Source organism: Equus asinus, chromosome 16, assembly GCF_041296235.1.
Source record: "Equus asinus isolate D_3611 breed Donkey chromosome 16, EquAss-T2T_v2, whole genome shotgun sequence".
Lineage (NCBI taxonomy): Eukaryota > Metazoa > Chordata > Mammalia > Perissodactyla > Equidae > Equus > Equus asinus.
Genome location: NC_091805.1, coordinates 29448181 through 29464919, shown reverse-complemented (window position 1 = coordinate 29464919; position 16739 = coordinate 29448181). Strand labels below are relative to the sequence as shown.

The following is a 16739-nucleotide window of genomic DNA, read 5'->3' as shown; positions in this document are numbered from 1 at the left end:
TTTTAAATGCTTGATTTGTCCCTGATGTAGTTAGTGGAAATCCATCAAGCTGGCTTCTGTGTCCTTTTGACACATTCCACATCATTCTTTAAGCACTTCCTTGCTTTCTGGCACAACAAGACGTTCCAAGTTCATCTTGCCATTTCCCCACCTGGAATGAACCATTTCCCAGGGAGCCCTGGTTCCTTTTAGGGAATCTACTATTTAGAAGCCAACACCTAGACTCTCTCAGTGGACAGTTAAAGAATGTATATGTGTGTGGGTGTAGATAGATAAATAGGTATCCATTTACATCTACATTTATTCCTATTTGACATATATATTTATGTAAATCGTATATATTGACAATCCTGAGTTCACACTGATACCTCCAATTCCAATCCAACAACACAGGATTCACTTTAGTTTTCTCTCTGAACATATTTTAACTCCCTTCTCTGACAATCTGGCTGCCACTCTCTCTAAAGATTTACATACATATTTACATATTTGATCAATTTCCCTAGCTGTAACTCATCTCCCATCTCTGCCACTCTTCTCCCTCCCACATGGCTCCCACCTCACACCACCAGGGCTCTGATATCCACACTTTTCTCTCCCTGCTCAGCCTCTGACTCCCCACACTGGGCCACCCCCACCACATGGATACTCTTCTCACCTGGACTGGGATCTGACTCTCCACACCTGCCCACCTTCCTACATGCACGCCCTCCTCCCCTCCCTTAGGCTCTTACACCCTACTCAGGGCCACTGAGGCTCCCCACTCGGCCCCACATGGACATCTACCCTGTTCCAGCCACTTAATGGCTTTAAGAATAATTTATTCAGGAAAGCAGGGGAACAGAAAAGGCAAAAGAAGAGTAACTAAAGACCACTTTTGAAAAGCAAAACTTGAGAAATTTAGGAAGAAAACATGTTACTGTCTTTATCGTGTTGGGATAAGAAAAGTTTTCTTAAACAATAATGTTGGTTCCTAACACTTACTGAACACCAACTACGCACCAGGTGCTGTTTTAAGCAGTTTATATGTTTAATCATATAATCCTTACAACTACCTAATAAGCAAGAACTGTGATTATCTCCATTTTACAGATGAGCGAATGTTGGACCAGAGAGGAGAACTTAACCTAAACTGAACAGTTAAGTGGCAGGCCTGGGATTGAACCACATAGTCTGGTTCAGAGCCCTAGTCTTAATCACTACTCAGTACAACCTCTCAAAAGACACACAACATGACAAACACACATCCACACACCATAGGGGAAAAGACTCATTAATTTGAATACATTAAAATGAAAAACTTCCATAAAACAAAACACACTCTAAAACATAAAGACAGGCCAGGGTGGTCCCGTGGCATACTGGTTGAGTTCAGCACACTCCACTTCAGTGACCCAGGTTCGCAGGTTTGGATCCCAGGTGCAGACCTACACCACTGGTCAGCCATGCTGTGGTGGTGACCCACATGTGGAGTGGAGAAGGATTGGCGCAGATGTTAGCTCAGGGATAATCTTCCTCAAGCAAAAAAAGAGGAAATTTGGCAATGTATTTTAGCTCAGAGTGAATCTTTCTCAGCAAAAAAATAGAAATAAAAAAATAAAGACACACCACAGACAAGGAGAAGTTATTTTCAATGCACATAATGAACAAAGAATTAGCATCCAGATATAAAGAACTCCTGTGATTCAGTAAGATAAGACAAACAACCCAAAAGAAAAATGAGCAAAGAATATGAACAGGCACTTCACAGAAGAGGAAATTCAAATGGTCACTAAATGTATGAAAAGATGCTCAACCTCACTAGTAATCAGGGAAATAAAAATCCAAACAACAGGATAGCATTTCACACCTGTCAGGTTGGCAAAAACTAGAAAGTTGAACAATACTGTCTTAGTCAGTCTGGGCTGCTCTAACAAAGTGCCATAGACTGGGTGGCTTACCAACAACAGAAATTGATTTCTCACAGTTCTGGAGGCTGGAAGTCAGGGTGCCAACATGGTCAGGTTCCGGTGAGAGCACTCTTCCGGGTTGCAGATTGCTGACTTTCTGTTATATCCTCACATAGTGGAAAGACAGCCATCTAGCTCTCTGGCTTCTTCCTTAAAGGGCACTCACCCCACTCATGAGGGCTCCACCCTCATGACCTAATCACCTCCTAAAGACCCCACCTTCTGATACTATCACATGGGGGATTAGATTTCAACATATGAATTTTAGGGGTCACAACCAGTCCATAACAGTTACCACATCTGGCAAGGTCATGAGACAATGAGAACTCTTCCCCACTGGTGGGAGTGTGTGATGGTGGTCCCCAAACCATCCCTGTGTTCAGAGACTGGCTAAGAGGACTTACAGAGTTCAGGATATAGTGGTACTCATGGCTAAGATTTATTACAGCAATGTAGGAGGAATGCACGGATAGATCATAAGGGAAAAAGACATGGGCAGAGTCTGAGAGGCTCTATGCACAGCCTCCTCTAGGCTTTCTCCCTCTCATGAGGGATCACACAGAGTCCATCCATTCCCTAGAAGCAAAACACAACAACATATATGTGATGTTTCTGGCCTGGGAAGTCCATTGGAGACTCAGCATCAATGGTTTTTATTGTGTCACATAAGCACACTCTAATTAGCATGGTCCAAAATTCCAGACTCTCAGAAAGAAATCAGGTGTTCAGCATAAACCACAGTGTTTGCAGTCTAGACACAGGAAGCCACACTTATCAGTTAAAGAACAATGTGAACACTCCAGAAATCCAAGTTCCCAGATGCCAGCCAAGGGACAATCTTGGAAGCAGTTCCTTCTAAAGACAGCAGCTCCCCCCTGCTATGTTAACCCTTTTCTGGAGACAGTGTACATGGATACGACCAGTTTGGATAGCAATTTGACAGTATTTAATGAAGTTTAAGACATGCAAGTCCACCGGCCCAACGAGTCTCCTCCTGGATCAAGTCTGTCTTAGAGAAACTTTGCACATATGCACATGGAGATGTGTTCAAGTGAGCTCCTTGTAGCCTTGTTTCTAATAGCAAAATATCAAAAAACAATCTGAATATTGAGCAACAGAATGAAAAAATGAATTGTGGCCTGTTCATGCAATGGATGTTATATAGCAGTGGAAATGAATGAATTAGAAATATATGTTTCAAAACAGATAAATCTCAAAACATAATGGTTAAAAACAATATTTAATGGCAGAAGAATAGAGACAGCAGGGCCTTCCCCAGCCACTTGATCTAAATTTCGACTGTCCCTAAACCCATCCTAGCATCATACACCCTTCTCTGCTTTTTCTTACATCCTTAGCAGTAACCATTACCATTATTAATGGTAGCAGTTACCATTATCTGACATACTATATGTTTTTACTTACTCTTCTTGCTTATTGTCTCACTGCCCTTCTAGAATACAAGCTCCACGGGGGCAGGAATTTTTGTTTAATTTCTTTACTTTTTGTTTGTTGTTGTTAAGCAATCCATCTTTTAATTTTTAAATTCTTGACATTCCAGAACTAAACTGAAATTTATTAACATTTCACTCTTACATTTCTTATTGACAAACAAATAAAAATTCATGAGCCAAAAAACCCAAAACAAAATTAAAAACAGGGAAAAGCTTATAAAACTAAATGTGGATCCCAGCTTTAACAGCTGAACAGAGATTTTTTAATTCTTAGCAGATGATAAAGTCGTCTAGAAACTGAACACGTACAAATTATTTAAAACCTGGAATGACTGACCAGAAATTACACAGATTACGGAAAAACAGCAGAAAGTGATTATGAGTAAACCTACCCTGTCTAGCTGTGCCCCATGCCCTTCTCAGAGGAAAGACTGGCATGGATCCTGAGCCAGACTAACACTAGCAGCAGAACCCATGATAGCAGCCCACCTACCAGAAGAGTCTTCACCGGATTGGCAATTTTGATCTCAGCCCCAGACATCTGGCAGATCTCATTTACGTTGGTGCCTTGGTGCCAAGTTATGCAGCCAATTAAGTTATCTGGAATGCTGAGCTCATGTGTGGTTTGACTACATACATCCAAACTCACCCAACCACCTTTCACCTGTGGAGAGCTGGAGTCAATTCCAGCAAATCTGGTCCTGCTGTGCATCATGGCAAAGTGGGACTGTTGTCTTGCCACCTGGTTCAGCTCGGCCTGATTGAGCAGAGAAATGGTGTGCTGTCCCTGAACTGAGTAGGCATCTAGAAGTGGTCCCTCTGGGTCATGGGTGGCATGGGGGTAGCCTGCAACATTGCTGCACCTATCTCAGCAGCCCACACAGAGGACTGGAGAGCTGGCTGGCATGGGCTACTATGGAATGGTGTGACTCTCCCTTGCGGAGACGGAAAGAGCATCTCCAACATGACCAGGTACATCTATTTGACACACTTGATGACAGACTGCAACACACAAACAGTGGGGATGACCCACTCAGTGGAGTTGAGCACCTTAGCCCCCTCCCCCAGTGCCTAAAACCATGCCCTGCCATTGTAGCTACTCAACAAGCATTTGTTGACTTAATGAATGAATAAAGTATGATGCCATTTTTATAAAATTTAAAGCATGTAAAAGTACTAAAGATTATTTATAGATACCTGTATATGCAGTAAAAAATACTATGACATGCATAGGGATTATAAACACTGAATTCAGGAAGTGATTGTTTCTAGGTGGAGACGAGGACTGAGATCAGGGAGAAACAGGAAGGAGCCTCAAGTGTATGTGTAATATTTAAATTTCGTAAAACTGTCTGAAGCAAGCACGGCAACATGCTCAGAACTGACAACACTAGATGGTAGGTGCGTAGGTATTTATAAGATTACTCTCTGTACTTTCTGCTGGCTTGAAATAGTTCATTAAAAAATATCCTATCCAGAGCTAATATCTGACACCACCACAGCCACCCCCTGCCAACACCACAACCCATCAGAGGTCGCCTTTCATTCCCATGAATATTCACAGCAGTGTGTGGGGGCAACTCTTTTGAACAATAACTTACTCCACTTCTCTCATCACCCTACTGGATTGGAAGATCCCTGATATTGAATCTTACTTACCTTTGCATCCCTCATGTGATCTTTCGTGGTGCCTTACTTTAAAATGGATTTTCAATAAATATTACATTGGTTGGAATGAAAATGCTAATTTGGGAAATGGCAGGCAGAACTGGCTACACAATTTTGGGGGCCAAGCACAAAATGAAACAAGCACAACATGAGTGCCTTGTTAATCAGTTACTTAGAATTTCAAGATGGCAAGAGCAGAACACTAAATCAAGCACAGGGCCCTTCTGAATGTAGAATCTGTGCAACTTCACAGGTCTCACACCCATGCAGCTGACCCTGAGGGCAGGCTTTAAATGCAGAACTCATCTAGTATCTGAATGATTTAAAAGAGTAGGATAAGAGAGGCTGCTGGTTATGCACTACATCCATTCTCTTCTTCCACAATTACAGAGTAATGCATAGTTGCCCAGGGAGGGACTGTATTCCTCAAGCCTTGTAGTAATGTGTGGCCTTGTCACTAAGTTCTGTCTGGCAGAATGGAGCAGAAGTGATATGTGTAACTGGAGCAGGACCACCCCTCCATACTCTCTTCCCCTACTCTGCTCACTGGAACTTGGTTTTGTGGTAACCCAGCTTCAACCATGGAAACAACCTCAAGGACTCAGGAGGGCAGAGCCACAAGATGGAAGGATTCTGGGTCCCTGACAGTATATGCGGAGCAGAGCTGCTCAGCAATGCAGCATGGTCCTCCCAGACCATTAGGTGACCCAAATTAGTGTGAATGTTGGTTACAGCAGCCTAGCTTGGTTGTCTATTTCTACAGAAATACCACTTTTGATTCACCCAACAGCTAAAAATAAGCCCTTCTAAACTAATCGAATGTGGTAATAGTCCCCTAGGCCCTGTGCACTGGCAGCAACAGGCCCTGGGCCAGCCTCAAAGAAGGAGCCTGGCTCAAAGGGGAAGTAATACACATGCTCCTTCCAAAAAAGCTCAACTAACTGCTTAAGATGTTAAAGTTCCTCACCAGAGCAAGCCTGGAAACCCCTGCATAGAAGAGCGGATGTCCTTCGAAGCACCAGGAACCTTTTCTGCAATCCTGGGATGGGCTGCCACAAGCTCAGCAGTGGCTCCTCACTAACCATTCAGACTTTTTTCTCTAGGAGACACAGTAAGCAAGATTGCTTGAAAACCAGCTGGGCTGCGTCAAATGGACCAGAGAAAGAGATTGTTTATCAAGCAGGATTGAAACTCCACAGAGTCATCCAGTTCCCAGCAAGGCTACAAAGAGCTCCCAAGGCATGTTAGCCCCAAATCCAACCAGCTACTCCTCAGATAACATCCAGGGATCAAGGATCCGATGTTATGTAACACAGCACACAGCCTGCAGCAGGAACACACACACATGCACATATCTTTCTTTGACAATAAGCCTTGACTTTCATAACCACGTTCTACTTGAATTTGCATGGGAGTTTGGGTTATTTTTTAAATAGCTACAATTAATGAATATCCATGACTGATATTCCTATTTCCATGAAATAATGGGCCAGCTAACTGAGAGTGCTCAAGCAGAGAAACTAGGGTATCTGACCCTGGACCTTGTAGGAAGTCGCTCGGAATCTGCCAAAGGATGCAGCTGTGCAGATGAGAAAATATCTGAGAAGACATTTTTCAATAATTAGCCTTTTAAATAGTATTTACCCTGTCCCCGAGAAACAAGCTAGATGCTTCATTAGAGCCAGTAAAAAAGGGAAGATTTAAGAAACTTGCCCAAGGCCAGAGGGAGCCTCAACGTCAGAGCCAGGATCAGGCTCAAGTCTTGACGGCCCCAGTCCTGTCTTGAGCGCACGCTCACACCTTCCTCCCTTTTAATTAAAAAGAACAGCAGAGAAACAGACTGGTATCAAGCAAAGGCCAAAACCACATGTATATACTTGTCAGACCCTCTTCTCAAAAGCACAGTATTTCTACAATTACCACCAAAGAGCTGGAAGGAATGGAATACGTGGCAGGGCTTAAAACACTAATGAGAAACCAAACTTGGGACTGGAACAGCAGGATAGGATGGAGAAGGGGTTTGAAAAGGTGCTGAAACTCTGTACACAGAGACCAGAGATGGCCTGCACATCACCCGGAGGTGGGCACATGCCTGAGGTCAGCCACATAGCCAAGCAGGGGGCACCAGGGCCCAGGAAAGAGGCTGGGGGACACAGGGACAATTTGCCTTCATGATACTCCCCCAACAGCATGGTTCCATGGGAAATCCAATGAACAAATATTATTTCATTCAACCTTTCGATGATGTGAAAAAAATGGCAGATACTGGCCAAACTGGAAGTAAAAACACAAAAAGATTTAAGAAAGCTAAAGAAGCATGAGTGGTAGACATTTGGAATAAACACTCTGGTGCTGACACTCCCTGGGGTTCTGGGGACAGACCGGGTTAATGAGCTTCCTGTGAGGCCAAGGTTGAAAAAGGCATGCAGAGGTAGAGCAGGCCGTGGGTGTTTAGGAACCTACATCTCATACCAGAGACACTTGGAAAGGAAAAAGACCCACAGCCTTTAGGAGTGTTAAGAAAGTTTCAAACACGCAAACTCACAGGCCCAAGATTTCGTGAACTGACTCCCTTTCGGGGGTGAGAGATGAAGAAAGGGCCATTTACAGTTGGCTGGAGCAAGAAAAGGTATGGGGGCCTTTTTTAAAACCACAAAAGCTGTGGTCAGTAGCAGAGTCAGAGAGAGGAGGCTAGAACAAGAGAAGTTGCTTCCTCTCTCCGCTCTCAGCCACGTGAGGATGCAACGAGAAGTCAGCAGTCTGCAACTCAAAAGAGAGTTTCACCAGAACTCAATCATGCTGACACTCTGATCTCGGATTTCCAGCCTCCAAAACCATGAAAAATAAATTTCTGTTGTTTATTTTAAAAAAGGAGAGAGAGAGAGGAGAGAGTATTAAGAATTTTATCAAGGGATTCCTGACCACCGTGCCCAGATGCCCATCCTCCCCTAGGTGTCATCTTCTCATGAACCACAACCAGGGCCCACAGCTACCCTTCAGGTGACTGCCCAAAACAAGGTCTTCATTATGAAACTTCATCACAGAGGCCTTCCATGCTGTTCCAAGAGCTCCTGGCGAGCAGAGCCAGCCCTGGCTTTTCCAAACTCTTCATCATTCTTGGCCTAGTTTTCATCCAGCTCCTGACTCTTGATGAAGATGGTGTTCGTGGCCCTACCCCAATTGCTGCATTCAGGATCTGGTGAGGTTACTTGATCTTCAGAGTCCTGACCCTTGGTACACCTGCCAACGCTAACCCAGACCTCTGACTCCTTTCTTCTTGGAGGTCCTGGCCCTCTTTCTTAGTTTCAGACCCCAGGTTCCCTGGCTCCCAGCTGTAGCCCACCCATCCAATACCCCTTCCATCTAACTTCCAGCCCTGTGAGCATGGTTTTACACAATTAGGACAGGGCCACACTGTGCTTGTACCTCCACTCGTAATTTTTGCATGTATAATGCCTAACAACCTCTAATACACGGTTAATCTTATAGCCTGGGTTTATTTCTTCTTTATTAATCCCTTTGTTGTCCCTGAAAAACCAGAACTTAAAAACAACTACCACTGCCACTATTTGATTTTATTAACAAGATGTACTCAACCTAAGTAGGCCCAAGGCTCTGGAGCCTCTAACTTGAGAACTTGATTCATTCCCTACTACCTCTAAGCCTCCACTAAGGGCCAGGAAGCACAGTACGCACTGGGAAACCAAGGACAAGACACATTCCCCATTCTCATGGAGCTCATAGTCCAAGGAGAGAGACAAGTACCCAAATGGTTAGGATTCAGTGTGAGCACCACTAAGAGGCAAGTAGAGGAGGCATCCCTAATCCAAAGGAGAGGTGACTGAGCTAACTGTTAAGAAGAGTAAAGAATAACAAGGGGAAGGAAGTGAGGGGAAAGGGGAGGGTGCTTGAAGCAGTGGAAGCAGTATGGGGGTGAGAGAGACGCTGGTAAGTGACCCTGGGGGATAAGACCCCCGTGAGGGACATCAGTGTGGCTACAAGTGGGAGCTGTGGGGTGGGCAGGTGCTTCCAGGGCAGATGAGAAAATAGAGACAGGCAGAGCCGCATCCTGGCGGGCCTCGTACACCAGGCTAAACAGTTTGGACTTCATCCTATAATGTACTTTGGTTCTCAGACTTTAGTGAACACAAGAATCAGTGGAGGAGCTTGTTCTAATGGTAGGTTCCTGAACCCCACACGCAGGAATTCAGATTCAACAGGTCAGGGAGTGGAGCCAGGAATCTGTATTTTCACAACCACTCCCTTCACTGGGTGAGTTTGATGCAGAGGATGGTTGGGCGACACTTTTCCAAATACAGCTGCAGGAGATGTGGAGCCATAGAGGGGTGGCGTGATCAGACCTGTTTCAGAAAAATCACTCTGGCAGAAAGTCCCCATACATGCTTGCTCAGCAAAGCCTCCTAATCCTTGGATAATCCCCCAGTAGCCTTCTGTTGCCAGGGGCCGCAAAGCTCAGAGTTGGTTCTGACAGAGCCAGTCTCCTAAGAAGAGAGACTGCTGGGAAGGTCAAGACTGAGTTCTCCTGGACTCTTCTCCTTTGGACGTTTGGTAGCCCAAAACTCAGGGCAACAAGGGTGCTGGTTGTGTAAGCATGAAAGCCTCGGGGCTCCAGGTCCACTGATGGACTTCTGGATTCTGGAGGACACAGGCTCTGCTGGGGGCTATAGCCTGGAGCAGATCCATGTCTAGTCTAGTTGGGGCTACAGCAGCTCCTGACAAGACAGAGCCTGTGCTCATTTGGTTAACAAAGGCCCAGGAGGAATTTGGGTACAGGCCATGTCAGCTCTTATTGGCCTAAAATGCCAGCTCTATAATTGGCCTAAAATGCCAATTATATCATCTCAGAGAATGGAATCTATCCTGATTAATGTAGTCTAGTTTCCTGCAGCCAGTGGGGATGGATACATTGATAAATATTTTGTGGTGGCTACAACAATGACATTCCAACCAAGGCTGCCCACTCATTTCTTGGAACTGCCTAATCGATTGAGCTGGATTTCTGCAGAAACTGCCTTCTTGTGACCCGGTGATTCTGAGCATGGAAAGAAACTCAGGCCAACCGACACTGGCTAACAGCACAGAAGGCTAGGTGATGTTCACCCTACCTCAGTGCTCACCACCGATGCCCCCTCAGGAGCCAGACCCTACAAGCCTTCAGAGCCCAGCACCTCTCCTGTCTTCTCATGCCTCTTCCACAGCAACAGTTTTCTCTCTCCCAAATTTGCACAACACTGCAGAAAGTACTGTTTTGTTTCATACTCTACCATCTCAGAAAGCAAGAACCATGTCTTGGGCTTCTTTTTTCTGGTGCCCTGCACCAAGCAGCTACTCAGATGAGCAGATCCGAAATGAATAGGAGGCCTCTGTATGGGTGGGCTGGGCCTACTTTCAGCCCCCTGGCCAGAGTGCTAACAGCTCAGCTCTAGCCACCCAGCCACTAGACTCTAAGCTGGGACATTTGTTTCCTGAACACTCCTCAAGCAATTTTTTTGGCTTATGCTTAGCAGATTGCCCCTTTGCCAACTGATTCCTGACTGGTATTTGCTGAGACTAAGCCTCATTAACTATAGACCATGTGACAGGACACCAATGAGGACCAGAAAAGAAAATGGAAAAATAATCACGTTCAGATGCTGCGAACAACCATTAGAAGATGATTCCGTTTAAAGCAGCTACATTTTCCATGTCAACTTGTCTATCAGTTTCTAGGCCATAGACATTTAAACGTCATTTGCGTGTGTGTGTGTGTGTGTGGTCTAAAGACATTTGTGAGTACGTAGTCAATATGTAAAAAATCTAAGAAACATCAATCTAATATCATTAATTGAAGGGTAAGTTTCAACACAGGTATCAAAAATATTTATAATTAACAAGTTTCTAGAAAGTTGATCATTTGTAATCAACTTTCCATACCATGATTAAAGCTTAAAGAGATGGCCATCAAGGATACTATCCTGATCTAAAGAACTAAAAAGTCATGACAATTCATTAACATGAGGAGCTGAGTGGTTGGCTTTAGTGAAACCCAGTCAAGTACCCATATGTCTTGGTGCTGAGGCTAAGAGGTCAGGATAACTCAATGATGATTGCCTTTCTGCTGCCTGTGATGCCTGGGGACAGGAGTTTGGAACTGGCCCAGCTGGTGGGCATTGCTACCATCCATTCTGATCTGAGATAAAGATATTTGAAATCTCAAGAGGACTTTAAGACCTAGGAATTTGTTTATTTTAATTAAGATAGACCTTTAAGTAGTCTTCAAAATGATGTTTGTGTCATTTTATAACTATTTTAGTCAAAAGTAAAGACCTACACATAAGGCACTTTCACATACATGAAATTAATTTCACATCATTTAATTCTAGATGTTATTGTCCCAACTTTAATTAATTATTATCCCAATCTTAATTTAATTAAGATGATTAACCTAGGGCTCAGAGAAATTCAAGATCATATAACTGGTAAGTAGCAGAGTTGAGATTCACCCAGTCCTGTCTGCCCGATCCCCATGTTCTTTCTACCACACTGTCTTTCCAACACACCATACCTATAACACCTGGGTTTGCTGCCTTGTCCAGAAGACACAGCTGTTTCTCAGTCTTAGGCAAGAATTTCCACCTGGTGTAAACAAAAATTACAACAAAAATTCTATCTACTGGTCATGTGTGCCTACTGGCTTAGGATGTCCCCTAGCATATTTATCCCAATGCCATTAAAGCCAGAACCAAAGCTCGGGGGCCCCACTGCCATGCTTATACCCTTCTCAAGTACCCTCAGCTTGGAGACACTACTCAGAAACACACAACAAGTTTCCTGACACCAAATAACAAAAGGGAGTTTCAGGAGATCAATATTTACACATACACACACAGCTGAGCTACTCTTCGTCTCAACAGCCATACAAAAGGCTTTGTGTGCACCTGCCTGGTTCCTCTCAGAGATTGTATTTCAGCTGGATTGGGCTGAGTCCTTCCCATTCTCGAATTGTTGCCTCAGTTTATAAACTCCAACTGTCCAAACTGTAATAATCATGTGGCAAAGGCTGTGACTCTGGAACCCACCCACGGCAAACAGAGAAGGCTGAAAAGACACAAAGGTAAGAGAGGAACTAACATTTGTCAAGTTCCTACTACGAGCCAGAAGCTTTTTAAATAATTCTGTGAGGTAGCTACTCTTACCCCCACTTTTTAGATGAGGCCGCCCATGCTCTGGGAAATTGAGTGATCTGCCAAGTTCATACAGCTAATGAGAGGCAGAGTAGGATTTGAACCTAGGTCTGTCTCTCTTAACACCCCATGTTATCTCATTTTATTTTACTTAATATAATGTTCTCTGCTTCACATTATAATGAAGGTATTATTATCCCTACTTTACAGGTGAAGAAACTGAGGTTGCTTCTGAAAGGAGTGTGCCCTCTGGAACACTCAGCTCAAACATTTTTCACACTGTCTTCTATAGTCACTATCAATACACAGGTCAAGACTCTTAACATAAGTTCCTGGAGGACAAGACCCCCACAGTGATTGCTCAATCTCTTCATAGTTCCAGGCAGACTAAGTCTTCATAGAACCCTCACGTTTTAATGGCATAACCATGGTAATGATCTAATAATCTACATCAAAAGAACCATGACTTTTAAACCCAGGTCTGAAATAAAACGCAGATCAGATCTGAAAGCAACTGATGTGCTTTGTCCTCAGCTTCTAAGATTTTTGGTTAATACTTCTTTGGTTGCAAATAACAGAAACCGATCTGAATTAGCATCAATAAAACAAGGGTTTTATTGGAAGGATGAAATCCAAGAATTAGGATAAGACAGTTTGTAGGACCTCAGTAAGGGAATTTAAAGACCTTCTTTCTACAGCTGAGGCAGCATATAGGAATCAATTCTCAACTCCAGGACTCAGTCCAAAATCTCAGAATGAGAATCAAGTGGGTCCAATTAATTCAGTCAGTTATGGAGCAGGGGTACCTGGTAGAAACATGGCTACCAGGACTCACCCTTATGAGGGGCAGAGTTCTTAGCAAAGAGAAAGTAGTCACCCCTAATATTCATTCACAAAAAAAATATGGTAACTCCAAATTCTAAGCACAAGATTATAATATGGATAGCACAATGTGGTAGAGGAAACACCATATAAGAAGTCAGGAGACTGATTCCCATGAATTCTCTGCAATGGCTTTGGGCAATTCCTGCATCTATAAGATGAGGAGTTGAAGTAGATGACCAAATGCCATCTAAAGCCACCTTCAGTTCTAAGTTTCTCTGTGGGATTGGTGTAACAGTCGCTTCCAGAAGACTTTAACATAGCTATTTGAGGAATGTGCATGTTTTGATGAACCCCAGGTTTGTTTGAAGTTTCTTTCTACAGAAACAAAGTAAGTACGACATCTCAAGAATGTCAACATCCAGCTCTGTGAAAGAGAGAAGGAAAGATAAATGTGATTTTAGGCCTTCAGTGCTGGCATCACGGACCCCATTCCAAAGGGGACTTCTGCGCTCCTAGAAAAGTGCCTGTCTCATAGCAGGCACTCAATGAATATTTGCTGGATGAATGAATGGATGGATGTCATCTCCCCTACACAGAACTGTCATGAAAGTTCTCCTGTTTTGACCGTCAACTTCTTGGGCATCCCCACTTCTCTCTTAATGGCTTTCTAACAATGCAACAAATAAATGTTTTTGAGGCCCTAACACATGCCAGGCACTGAGGCACCATCATTGATGCAGTTATCCAGGAGTCATCAAGGATGCCACTCGATACCATGGGTCTTAGAGCAGCCCAGAACTCATCGTTCCTTGGCCACCCCACCAGGGTGGGGCTGGGCCTTGTGGACAGGAAAGTCCTGGCCCTCTCTGAAACTCAGTCCTCATGGTCCACAGTAATTCTTCAGCTTGCCCCCAGACGCAAAAAAATGCAGCCTTGAACACATCCATTGGAACCTCTGAAGCCTGAACTAAAATGAATGGGAAAGCCTGGCTCTAAAGACACAAGGTTTGAGAGTTGTTCTCAGCAGGAAGCAGAGGGAACTCCAAGCTGGCAAAGAGCATGGTCCTCTGTTTTCACCAAACAAGCTTGCCCCTCTTGGGGCATCCAAGAGCCAGCTGAGTCACTCCCTCCATCTCTTCTCTTAGCTTTTAACTTATACATCTAACTCTATGGGGAATTTTAAAGAAATTCCACGTACCACGTGACATTCGCAAGAACAAATTCCAGATAGATGGAAGTGTTTAACTTAAATATACAATTCCTACATTACTAGAAAAAAACTATTATTGTAATCTTGGGGCGGAAGAGTCCTTTATAAACAGAATGGAAAATGCAGATAGTAAGGAAAAAATTAGGCAGATTTGGCTAAATAAATTTTGAAACTTCTTAAGAACAAAGTATAAGACTAACAAAGTTAAAGATAAACTGATACAAATATTTCAGTATAGATAAATAAAAAGATTAATAGTGATGATATATAAAGAGCTTCTACAAATTAACATAAACTCTTTGAAGACAAAGGAAAGAAGATACTTTTATTTGTAAGCGTGAGCAGAGGGAAAAAAAGGAAAAAAAGGAAAAAAATAATAAGTAAGAAAAGCATCTCTGGGGCCAGCCCAGTGGCGCAGTGGTTAAGTTCGCAAGTTCTGCTTCAGCGGCCCAGGGTTCACTGCTTGGGATCCCGGGTACAGAGATGGCACTGCTTGGCAAGCCATGCTGCAGTAGGCGTCCCACATATAAAGTACAGGAAGATGGGCATGGATGTTAGCTCAGGGCCAGTCTTCCTCAGCAAAAAGAGGAGGATTGGCAGCAGATGTTAGCTCGGGGCTAATCTTCCTCCAAAAATAAAAAAAAGAAGAGCATCTCCCCTTCCACTTGACACACAGACTGAATTTGAGGGCCCTAGAAGAGGCTTCAGCAGCAGCAACTGACGGGACCATTCAGTAGAGGCATCTTGAGACTCAGGATCTAAGCAGAGCAGCCTTGGGCCCATGATGACAAAGAGTGGTTGGCACACGATGAGCAAATGGCCCTTTCCCCACCTCTGCCTGAAACTCAACACCCCAACTCTGCCATTCAAGGATTAGAAACTTTGGAGCAACACCCATGGCGTGGACTTTGGTTTCTGTGAACTTCTCCAAGCTTCTGTGAGCGGCAGATACACAGGAAGCATAGGAGAGGGGAAGAGAGATGTTGCCATATGAAGCCACAACCGACAGACAGGTTTATGGACATATGGGAGGCACCCTTCCGGGGACTTCCAGAAAGAACTGGAGGACACATAGAGGGGCCTGAGAGCCTTTGTTACTTGTGATACTGCAACAGAAAATGTCTAGGCATACACATATATCATTTCTTTTAAAGTCTGGAGGGATAAATGTTTTCTTGGGGAAATGGGACTATGAGAGGAGGCGGGAAATTCCACTTCTATTGTATACACTTCTGAGATGTTTGATTTTTTTTTAATGAGGGACGCATATTACTTTCATAATAGTAACATACAAGAAGATAGTACCATTAGGAAAAACAAAAACAAGCCAAAAAAGTACAAAGGATATGGCATTTGGCTTTCAAGGATTGAGCCCTCCTCTGCAGCATGGCTGGTGACAGCACAAGCCCACAATAACCTTCTCTGGTGTGATCTGTGGCAGGGAATAAAGCACAGAGCAGTAGGACGCACAGGAGCTTCCCTGGCCCCAGTGTCTGGAGCTGATCCATGTCCAAGGGCAAAAGCTGTTTTGGTGGCCAGCATGGAAGGCCAGGATTAGTTATTATCCCTGGCATAGAGGCCCTGACTTGTTTTGTCTCCAGAGCTCTTAGAAAAATACCTTCTTTTGTGGTCAGTCACCACAGAGTTCAAACGATTTCTCTTGCACACACGCTTAGGTTGCAGGCAAGAGATGGAACCAAGGTCTCACACCCACTGCTCCCATGAAAACATCCAGTGTCTTCATCAAGATTCACAAGGCCTGGCCCCTGCCTTCCTCCCCAGCTTCATCTCCCCCCTCTTCCAGCTCTTGCTTCAGTCACTAAACTAGGTATGGTCCCCAAGGTGTCACCTCTCTTTAACCTGGAACCCTCACCTGCCCCTTTGCTCATTCTTCTGTTCCCAGCTACCTTGTTACCCCTTGCAGAGAGTCCCCACTAAGCCCCCCACGGGGTGAGACACCATCACCAACAGCTCTGCTCCCAGAACACCCTGGGTCATCCTCTGAACCATTACCACTCTGCAGAATGGTTGCCTGATTACGTGGCCCCCACTAGACTGGTACCTCTTTTACTGGCAAGGGTGATAGTATTACCACAGTAGCCTCCAGTTCTGGGCGTAAGTCTCCACAAATATTTGCTGAATGAGCAACCTGCTGGCCTGGCCTAACCCTTCAGGCCTCCTCAAGTCAGGCTGGCTGTGCTCTCCTGGATCACTCCAAGCTCTTTACAGTTCCTGAGGGAAAGGTGGTGGCAAAACTCCAACAAACAGCTGTGCTTATGAAAATGTCTCTTCCTGGAAGCGAAACTTCAACACAAAGAGAGTTAAACGCCAACAGAGGTAAGTGGGCCTGCAGACCTCCCATACAAAGCTCTCAATGTGCTGATTTATCAGGCACAGATAGGAGTTACAAGGCCTGGCAGGAAAGAGGAAAGAGCACAGGGGACTGGAG

The 16739-nt window shown here is 44.2% G+C and overlaps 1 pseudogene; it reads right to left on the bottom strand.

Moving 5' to 3' along the window:
• Positions 1–3236: 3236 nt before the first annotated feature.
• Positions 3237–5077, bottom strand: LOC106828092 (poly(rC)-binding protein 1-like; annotated as a pseudogene).
• Positions 5078–16739: the final 11662 nt, after the last annotated feature.